This window comes from Centruroides sculpturatus, unplaced genomic scaffold (assembly GCF_000671375.1).
Source record: "Centruroides sculpturatus isolate CEXI.00-Female unplaced genomic scaffold, Cexi_2.0 scaffold46, whole genome shotgun sequence".
Lineage (NCBI taxonomy): Eukaryota > Metazoa > Arthropoda > Arachnida > Scorpiones > Buthidae > Centruroides > Centruroides sculpturatus.
Genome location: NW_019384418.1, coordinates 1280568 through 1291532, shown reverse-complemented (window position 1 = coordinate 1291532; position 10965 = coordinate 1280568). Strand labels below are relative to the sequence as shown.

Genomic DNA, 10965 nt, shown 5'->3' with positions numbered 1-10965 from the left:
TTAGGCCAGGAACACACATGCGTAAAATTCGGCGTAAAATCTAGCATAAAACAGAAAACGTAAAAATTTTTCTGAAATTTTGGCTGAAACAAAACTGAAAATAGAGTAGAGCATGTCTCTACTTTTTACGCCGAAAAATTTTTACGCCAAAATTCCTCCAATAAAGAGAAGTCTTTCCTGTGACGTCGAAGTAGACACGTGGTTTTTATTCTAACAATGGCGGCAATGAGGGTTAACCTTACAATTGTGATGGTCTCGAAAAAACGAAAAATAAATGAAATCGAGGAGTTTATTGAATCCGTTCGACCAAATCAGTCTCATGTATAAAGATACTGTATTTAAACAACTTTTATGGATGGCTACAGGTGTTAAATTTCAAATAACAGGTAAGTCTAGTAGAATCGATATATAGGCCTAGTATTTAGATCACACGTTCTTTATTTGAATTTGGAATACAAGTCTATTAATTTAAAAATTTTCTATATTATAGCAGAGGAAGTGGAGAAAAAAATGGAAGATACAAAGGGATAAATAGAATATATGAGAGGAAAAAATTAATAAAATTAGTACTGTTGGTGGCAGTGGTGTTTTCTATTCGGCCAGAATTTTTACGTGTGTTCCTGACCTTATACAAAACATGCGACTTGTCTTTATCTCGCCGTCACGTGACTACTCATAATTGTCACTTGTTTCAATCACGCCACTTGACGTGTTTCCGGACGACTTATTTTTCTCGAGTAAGACTATTTTCACTATACTTTGCAGGCACACGTCATAGAACAGTAACATCACACTTCCCTAGTCATGATTCACCTTTTCATCGGAATCCAAAGAGTCCGCGGACCAGAGGTTGATATGTTTGCAAGTAAAATTATATTAGTTACATTAATTTTAAAATAAAACGATAACAATTTGTAATACATTTATAATGTAATTTATCAAAGACTTTCTTGAAAATAAATAATGGCGGCTGTATTATAAAAATATTCGGATTCTGGTCGAGGCTTTTGCCGCACTCGATGCTTAGTTTTAAATAAATATTTGATTGTTGGACTTCGAACTCAAATTGTGAATTGGAAATAAAGCCAAGTGTTTATTTATATCAGTTTTTAGTTGATACGTGACAACAACACGTTTCGGGCATAAAGTCCCTCATCAGTCAACTAAAAGATAAGTTTTTTTAAATTATTACATAAAATATCTAATAAAACAGAATTAAAATAATGTATATTTCTTACCATATTCACTTTTAATCCGTTATACATACAAGGCTTTAACCTAATGGGCGCACACAACTTATTTTACAATAAGTGGAGTAATTTCATTAAAATTTGCTATAAATGGTCTTTTACCTATTTCACAATATACAAGAATCTTAGACATAATCACATATTTCTCGAAAGATAAGTAGACAATTTTTTACATTATTGTTTTTTAAATTAACCATATCAACGTTACATACTGCATTGCAGTTTTGTACTGATTTGCATATTACAAAGAAAGATATTATTAATAACAGCATAACCATTATAGATAATTACAATCAACATTAGTGTATGTTGTGTGTATTATAATATTTTCATCCAGTTCTCATTTATTTTTACACTTAAATTTTTATTGATACAATTTTTGGCTATTAAAAGTGAGATGCTTTGTTTAAATTTTCCATTATACATATTTTTTTTTTTTTTGTGTGTAGGATGTTAACATTATTTTTATTTATATTACAGTTATTTATTAAACAATGGTCATGAAAAACAGAGCTTAGTCGATTACATTTGAGATCTGCAATATGTTCTTTTACTCGTATACTCAGTTTGCGTTTGGTTTCTCCTATATAGTATTTAGTTGTATTACAGGTACACGGTATCTTATACACTACGTTCTTTGTTTCTTGATCTTTATTATCTCCTTTATTAGGTTTTACCAGTTTTAATCTATTTTCTAATTTTTCGTATTTCCGGGCTAATTTTGCATTAATTTTTTGTAAATCTATGTTGATATTCTCATATAGTCCTGTTATATATGGAAAACTGATATATTTTGTATCTGTATTCAGCTTTTTTTGATTTTTTATTATTCATTTTACTATTTATCTTCTTTTCCCAGCGATCGATTAAACTATTAGGATATCCGTTTAGAATAAATTTGTTTTTTAGTTCTTTTATGTAAATATTACCGGCTAAACCCGATCTCAGGCCAAACTAGTTTATCCTACGCGTGTCAGGATATACTAGTTTATCCTAGGACAATCTAGTTTGGCCTAAAAACTTTAGGCTTAACTAGTTCGTCCTAGGCCGAACTGATTTAGATTTATTATTTAAGACCGGCTTGGCCAACCCAAATTGTTTCGCGGGCCACTTTGATCACGCGTAACATTACAACGAGCCACAATTTAAGCCTGGTACCCACATGCAGCAATGGACGACGGAAACGGTTACCGATCCGTCGTCTTTCCGTACCGCACGTACTCACATGCGGCAAATACTGTACTCTACAGTTGAAATGCGCGCCCTCTGCCCGCTGTACATATAAACAACTACCGAGAGTAGACGAAAATGGCGTCGACGAAAACTGTGTTGTTATACCAGTTAAACTTAAAAAGTTTAACTGGTATAACAACACAGTAACACACTTCATGCAGTAAGTACAGTAGTACATCTATTTGACATGGATATTTAATTCGGATAGTATTACTATATAGCGAATAAATGAAATATATTTTATCTAAATGTAGGTTTCTCCGAATGCCCGTCGAGACATTCGCAAAGTTATTGTGATTAATTGAGCCTGATATAACCAAACAAAATACCCGATGGCGTGATGCTATATCAGCTTACGATCGAGTTTATTGAGTTTTACAGCCTATTATTTTTATACATTCTAATATTTTGTATTAAAAAATCAAAATACGAATTATAATCTATAATAAAAAAGGAAATGGATAAAATAATAACGTTAACTTATTAGCTATAGTACAGAACCAAACATTTATAATCTGCTTATTTAATTTCTATTACAATAAAAACAGTTGGCCAGTACTATAACAAAATAATTATTGCAAGTTTGTTATTAATTTGTGTGATTCTCATTTAAATTTTTTCATGTAGAGCATTAAATGGTTATTTATTTCTAAATACAACAAGTTAATTGAATGTGACAAAATGGAAATGATAAAATGATGCACTTAATGTATACATTTCATCATATTTAAACTTTACTTAAAATTCTAGGTTTCTTTCTACTGGAGAAACTTTTCGAAGTTTGAGTTACAGTTTTCGAGTGGGAAGAACAACAGTAACTAAAATAGTGAGAGAGAGACCAGTTTTGCTATTTGGAATAGATTGAAAGGAACATATATGAAAGTTCCTCAGACAGAAGAGGAATGACAAGACATTGCTGAGGGATTTTTGGAACGTTGGCAACTGCCCAATTGCTGTGGCAGTATTGATGGTAAACATATTGTTTTGCAGTGTCCTGCAAATACTGGGTCTCTTAATTATAATTATAAAGGGAGATTTAGTAAGATATTAATGGCTGTTGCAGATGCCCACTACAAATTCATTTTTGTAGATTTTGGACATTATGGAAGCAAAAGTGATGGAGGAGTTTTTCAGAAATGCACATTTGGCAAAAAAATAATAAATCAGACGATTAATCTTCCCAAAGATGCTAATTTGCCAAATTGTGATGTAAGTTTTCCTTATTACTTTGTGGCTGATGAAGCATTCCCCTTGCGGAGAAATATAATGAGACCTTACCCTCGTAAATCTCATTTTCATCACGCAGAGCGTATTTTTAATTATCGTTTGAGTCGAGCTTGGTGTGTTGTTGAAAACGCATTTGGAATTTTGGCATCACGCTTCAGAATATTTTTACGGTCATTGAATTTTGATGAAAATGTAACATTGCCAAAGATTGTTGCTGCTTCCCTCGTGTTACATAATTTTTTATTAACCGAAAGCAGCACAACATACTGTCCAACGGGTTTTGTCGACACAGAAGATTCGGCTCATTCAGTCAATCTGGGACAATGGCGTGATGAGCAAAAACACTTACATAAATGTGGTAGGCAAGGATCTAACACACATAGCTGTGACGCAAAAGTGTTACGTGACAAACTTGCCCAATATTTATGTACTGAAGGTGCCGTAGAATGGCAAGATAGCTGTGTTTATCGAGGCCTTGGTTAAATTTTTATAATGTAAAAATATTTGTAAAAAATTGTTTTGTATATATAAAAGTAATGGTTTATAAACATGATTTATTTTAAAAGTATATGCTAAATGATTTACTTATTGTGTTGTTTATGTATTTCTTTTTTCAAACATAATAATTCCGTGTTTGCAGTACCTCATGTCTATCTTTATTTTACAATTCCTGTAATATTATATGAAGGTTATCACAAAATCTGTTCTTTTTCATTGAACTTTTATCAGTTCCTTTGATATATCTCCAAATTTTTCTGTATAGTTGAAATTAATTAATATGGTCTAAGTATCCAATAATAATAATGAAATCTCATCAAATTAGAAGTTTAATAAAGCCTATAATTCAGTTATTCTAATTTACTAACTTAGTAAATATCAAGCAGACAAAAGAACATATTTATTGTTTGGTTTGGTGTTCCAGCAGGTAGCTACCCAATGATTACCTAAATATAAATAGATAAACATTCTTATAAAATGCACATGATGTACTGTACTTCTATTTAGATTTGATACCATCAGATTTGTTTAAAATGTTATATTAAAAAATGCAAACTAATTCTAGTAAGCATAATTGGGTTGGCAAGTTTCTTATATTTTGCATATGATTTTCTAGAGCTGTTTGATGAAAATATGAGCTCTCAATTAATCCAGATCTCATGGATGTATTTGAGTAGTTTATGGTAACTTTAGGTATGCTTTTTTTTTTCAGGATGGTTATCCTTTGAAGAAAGTGTTTTTCATGATCATTCTGTGATTGTTTTAGTTATAATTATACTTTTGGTTATTTATTAATTTGATAATTTGTTTCAAGAATTTTAACTAATACTTTTTTAAATTGTATGAGAGTGAGTCAAAAAGTAAGTTTCATTTTTACCAAAAGTACTGGACTGGCTGTTTATATCAAGGGTTATATTCTAAATAGCCTGTTAAGGAAATTTATAGTGTAAAAATGAAAAATAAATGATAACTTTTTGTATATATAAAATTTTTTATTCTTTCAATTCTTTTTCTTCTATTTCCAGCATCATAAATTCAATATTTTTTATGACATGATGCCTGTCTTTTTTACTCAAATCCCGAAGTCTGACATTTAGACTTTTACAAAATAAGTCTATTCTATCATCTTGTTTGCTTTCAGTTAGGAGTTTGGATGTTTCATTGAAAGTTTTCAATGCAACATCCAACATGTCTTCACTTTTTTTGGACATTTTCTGTTTTTTATTACAGGGGCTTTCAGGAATCTCAGATGTCTCATCTCTATAATAATAACAGCAGTTGTTATTATCTATTTCAATTATTTGTTATAAATTTAAAATATTGTACAATTTCACTTACATTTCACAAAAAGATTCTGTTGTATCAGAAATGTTCATATTTGCACTTTCAATCTGTTGGCTGATTGGTTCATCATTTCCTATAGTGCTGTTAAAATAAATTGCCATCATTATTTCTTGATAAATGATTACTACACTAAAATTTTATTTAATGGTTTTTTAAGTAATGTACTATTTTAATATTCTAAAGCAACACTGATTATTCAATTCTATGTTTGAACTAAGAAATTAAAATATTAACCATTGAAAACTACTACTATCAATTTTATTAATATCTTAAATAAATTATAAATTAATTATAACCTATAATCATCATACCTGTCTGCCTGTAATAAAACTGATCCGAGAAACCCATCAATGTACTTAAATAAAGTCCAATTTGTCAGGTATACTTCGGAACTACTTGCGCCACTCACGTGGCTCTCACGCATTTTCCTCCTTTCCTTTGTATATCGATCTCTAAGATTTTTTCCATCTTTTTTCGGCATCATCGCCTAACAACATTCGGTATATTTAATAAAATTAGTAATTACATTAGTAAATTTAAAATATAACAATTATAAAACGTGTTATAGTTTCGTATATATAGTTATAGTTATAAATCAGTACTTACCGCTAATTCCGAACTGCTCTCCAATTGCAGTCCATATTGTTTTTTTTAATGTCGTATCTTTAAAATCTGAACATTTTTTGTCATACAGACATGGATATTTTCGAACTGTTTCAACGAAATATTCGTTATTGAACATGACACGCTTTCTCTTCGTGCTGGCCGCCATAGTTTGAATGACCACGTGATCTCTATGACGAAATCGCTAAACGGCCTTCCTATTGGTCTAATTTTTACCGTGCCGCTTTCCGTCGCGGCAAAAGTTGAAAATTTTCAACTTCGTATTCCGTCGACGTCGACGGCAAAAGTGACGTCATTTTGCCGTTCCGTCGACCGTTTCCGTCGTCCGTTTCCGCATGTGGGTGCCAGGCTTAAGAGTCTCTAAGCTTCAAGCATCAACAAATTTATATTTAAATTGCATAACAGAGTTATAGAGTTTTTGTTCCTGAAATCCAACAAATTCTGATCTTAAACATCTTTATTGTTGGATATGAATAAATTTAACAATTTCTTTGTGTATTCTTAACATCAACACGATGGTAACGATGTGTATATACTTATTTAATTACGTTTACGAATGGAAAATAGGAAAATTATGACTGTTTTTGGTTACAGACAGCAAATTAATTCTTGCATCCTAATTCTTAGAAAACAAATTTAATTGTTATTTTTATTAGAAAAAAGAAGTAATTTAATAAATAAATTTGTGTAAATTTAAATATAGGGTCAATGTAGCAAACAATTCCAGTGATACAAACAGTCATCCGTTTTGTATCCGTGTTTGTAATTAATTAAACATCATTAGATTATTTGATCTGATATAATAATTTGAATGGAGGAAGAATTTTCTCAGTTAGTTATGCTCCTATGTCCTTAAATCTATTTTTGAATTATCATTGTCTACTAGGATTTCCTTATAGTAAAAAAGGGTTAAGACAAAGTTTAATTATTTTCACCTGTTTCACCTGGTAGATTACACCAATATGATAAGTCCTATTGTTATAAGGAAGTCCTAGTAAACAATAATAATTCAAAAACAATTTCGTTAGATCATTAATTGATATCACAAAATATATTTATAATTCTTTTGTAAATATAAATTTTCATACAAGCACTAATATATTACGGGTAGAATTTTTCGGCTGGAAATTAAACCTTAACGAGTCCCGAACTCGAACACGAAATTTTAAAAATTATCCTTAAAATTATTTAAACCAAAGACATTATTGTGTGACCAATTGACTCGATAAAAATGGATGAAAATTGGTATTTTCGCTGCTATTTTCAAATTACAGACTTATAAATTTCCAGTGGCATTTGTATGTCTATCTATCCTTCCTTAATCTCGAGAACAGAGAGAGATAAATAAATGTCGAGGACAGATATGGAAAGGTTAGGAGCAGGAAGTCCGATTAACTATATACAAACTTCCAGTCACGTGATTTTAATTCAAAAATTTTCTAGAATGAAGTTAAGTAGATAGCTGGTAGGGCTGTATTGTTATAAAGAAAAGTATGATGTACAGGGGCAAGATACTGCTAAAATCGAGAGCTTAAATTTAAATTAGATACATTAAAAATACGATTCAAAATTGCAGCCCGGCATTGTGACGATGTCACAATACAGTAATTCTTTTCACTTATATTTTTTGAATATCTTGAAATACAGTTGAAGTAAATTTTATGAATTTTAGGTTATATTAAGGTGCATTTTAACATATTTCAAAAATGGTAATATCAGTAAGTTCAGGAAATATAAAGGAAATTCTCATCAGTAAAATGACAATTTTATTATAAACTATTGTTTCAATTGAAAGTGTTAAAAAGTGCTTACTTAGTAGACCTGTGATATCAGTAAGAGTCTCTAAGCTTCAGGTGGCAGTGACTGATGTCACTGCCACCTTCGGCCACGGAACTGGTTGAAAAGGAAACCCTTTCCTTCGGCCATGGAAAATCCCATTTAGTTGGTAATCTGCCAAATTTTTCCTATACGTGTCTGAAATTTTGAATAATTTTCTAGTCAAAAGTCTACTTCATAACATTATATTCATTATTAATATAAAATTTAATACAGCTTAATTCGAATATCAAATATGATACTGTTTTATTGTTGGTTAACGGGATGATGACGAGTCCAAAGCATAAAAACTGAAAGAATTATTAAGATGAAAAAATACTATATTACGAGCTAGCAAGTAGATTAATTTATTTAAAGTGTAATCGAGTAATAACAGTCGAGAGAAACAAGATAGATAAGTACAATACATCAAGTTAAAAGAGATACGAAGAAGGGTGTGAGTTCTCACCAGTACTTAGAAAATATATTACAATATTCGGCCAATTCCTTTCGTCCGAAATAAATCGAAAAGCCATTTATTCGGTCGTGTATCATTAAATAAATAAAATATTCCCGGTCGAAAGCGTAGTTAGAAGTTTCTATCGTTCTTCACAGCTTCTCTTCTAAATTATTTACCATGTGCTTTTCGAGAAACAGCAATTTGGCATGACAATTTTATGATACAGCTGATTGTAATTAATGAAATAATTACTGGAAGTTGCAAGCAACAGTTCTTGTTCTTTTGTTTATTATTCCCTTGAATAAAGCAATTTGTAGAAAAATTTCAATTTTTGGTACGTTTACTGTTCGAACGGAAATGCAAATTTTCCGTTCAGAAATACGAGTATAATTTTACTTATTGTTTGGTCTAAATTCAATTATTCTTAATTTCTTGTTAGATTTGAAATTAAATTTTAAAAAATGTAGACTTTTAAGTTACCACTGTCGTCCGTCTGCCTGTTCTTCCTTAATCTCGAGAACAGAGTAAGACAAATGAAAGTCAAGACCAGATGTAGAAAGCTTAGGTGCAGGAGGTTTAGATTAATAATATTAGAAAATTGATTAAATTTTTAACACAGCATTGCTACTCTCTATCCAAACCCACATCACACTGACCTTTGACAAGGAGTGTCTCGTGTATACGTTGGTGTAAACCAATCATGATTGTCAATAAAACCGCGGTCCTTAAGTATATTAAATTCCATTTAAAAATATTGAATAGAACATTCGAGGGGGCCTTAAAATTACTTGACACTTAGGACCTCATACGTATTGACTGGCTGCCTACAGGACTCTGCGCGTATTCACTCATACTGTGTTTTCATTCCAAGTATTTAATCTCGAATCATTCGTATACCCCGGGTCGTCGAGAGGGGCAGCTGGAAATTACTGTAGTTCTTATCAACTTATAAATAAAATAAAATAATTATATTATAAATTATTAACTTTTATACAGTACAACTCGGTTTTTATATTTCTCAAATGGAGATAGTTCACATGGTGATTACTTTATATCTTAAAGTCTAGCATTAAAAATTAATGAGAAACTTAAAAATATTTTGTTTCCTTTGAAATATTTATTAAATAAATCTTTTATATTAATTAACTTATGCATTATAAATACATGTAGGCCTACACATATTCTTTTCACATTTGTACATATATCAAACACACCTACACATATAACTTATATAGTATGGAATCCTCTAATCGCTCTTTAATTTGTCAACTGACTGGAAACTTCTCGAAGTTGGACACTATCAGTTTCATAAAAATTCAGTTCGAAGAGGTTTTTAACTTGAAGATTTTTACAGTATTTTCTGTAAATTTTTTAATAGAATTCTGGATTTTTACTGTATATGCATAGATATACGTTGCTCGTGTTGAAAACTGCAAAAATAATTATAAAATTACTGTAAAAATCCTCAAGTTGGAGATATCTTTGAAGTGAACAAATTTATGGAACCATTAGTGTCTAACTTTGAGATATTTCTAGTCAGCTGACAGATTAGGAAGTTCGTAAAGAGATTACAGGATTCTATACTATATATGTGTGTATGTATGTGTAGTGTATAAGTGTGAAAGAAGTATGTTATAGGCTTACTTGTATTTATAATGCATATATATAATATATATATATATATATGTTGCTGTAATATCTGTGGTCTTCTGAGAAAATTAGTTACTCTAGTTGTTAATGAATATTGTATTATACTGTTAAAATATGTAATATAATCCATATATTTCATGAAATAACTATGGGTTACGTTAATATATAAAGACGTCAGCACATTTAACACCTTAACTACTTAGTTTGTAGATAAAATAATTATTCCATAAAATACTGTATATAATTTATTATAAAATGTAAATACAGATATAACTGATTAATTATTAACGCTTTGATTACTTAGTTCAGTCGACCGTACAGTAATTTTTTCCTCTTACAGGATGACATAAGTTATTTCAATGTTTAATTTTAAATTATTAATAAATTTTGTTGTCGAACCCAATGTTAAATATACCGTACGTCATGTTTCCTTCCTTTTATATGTCTTCACATAACTGATTTTCACTTTAAGACAAAACGTACTTCTAATACTTTTCGTAATTATTTTATCACCTTCATTTTTTCAAAATTCAGGGCATTTTTGATACAAACTGCACACTTTACTTACGTATTTAACAGTAAATAATATGAACAGCACAAGGGAAAATAGCAAGCAATATGGCATTGATTTCACAATGATCAGTACTGTACAGGAGAAAATGTTTAAATTAATTAAAGATTTGGAAAATACCAGCATAGAAATTGCTGGTATTTTTCCAGGATAGAAATGAGTTATATATATATATATAAATGATAACGAATAAAATCTTTATTAAGTTCGACCCCACTCGAGATACGACACGTGATCTCCAGTATCTACCCACTCCCTCGTTCTTTAACCACCAAAATTTAACAGTAGCAAAC

The 10965-nt window shown here is 30.3% G+C and overlaps 1 pseudogene; it reads left to right on the top strand.

Annotated features, from left to right (window-relative positions):
* The first annotated feature begins 2638 nt into the window (after window positions 1–2638).
* LOC111619268 lies at window positions 2639–6491 on the top strand (annotated as a pseudogene).
* The last annotated feature ends 4474 nt before the right edge of the window (window positions 6492–10965 follow it).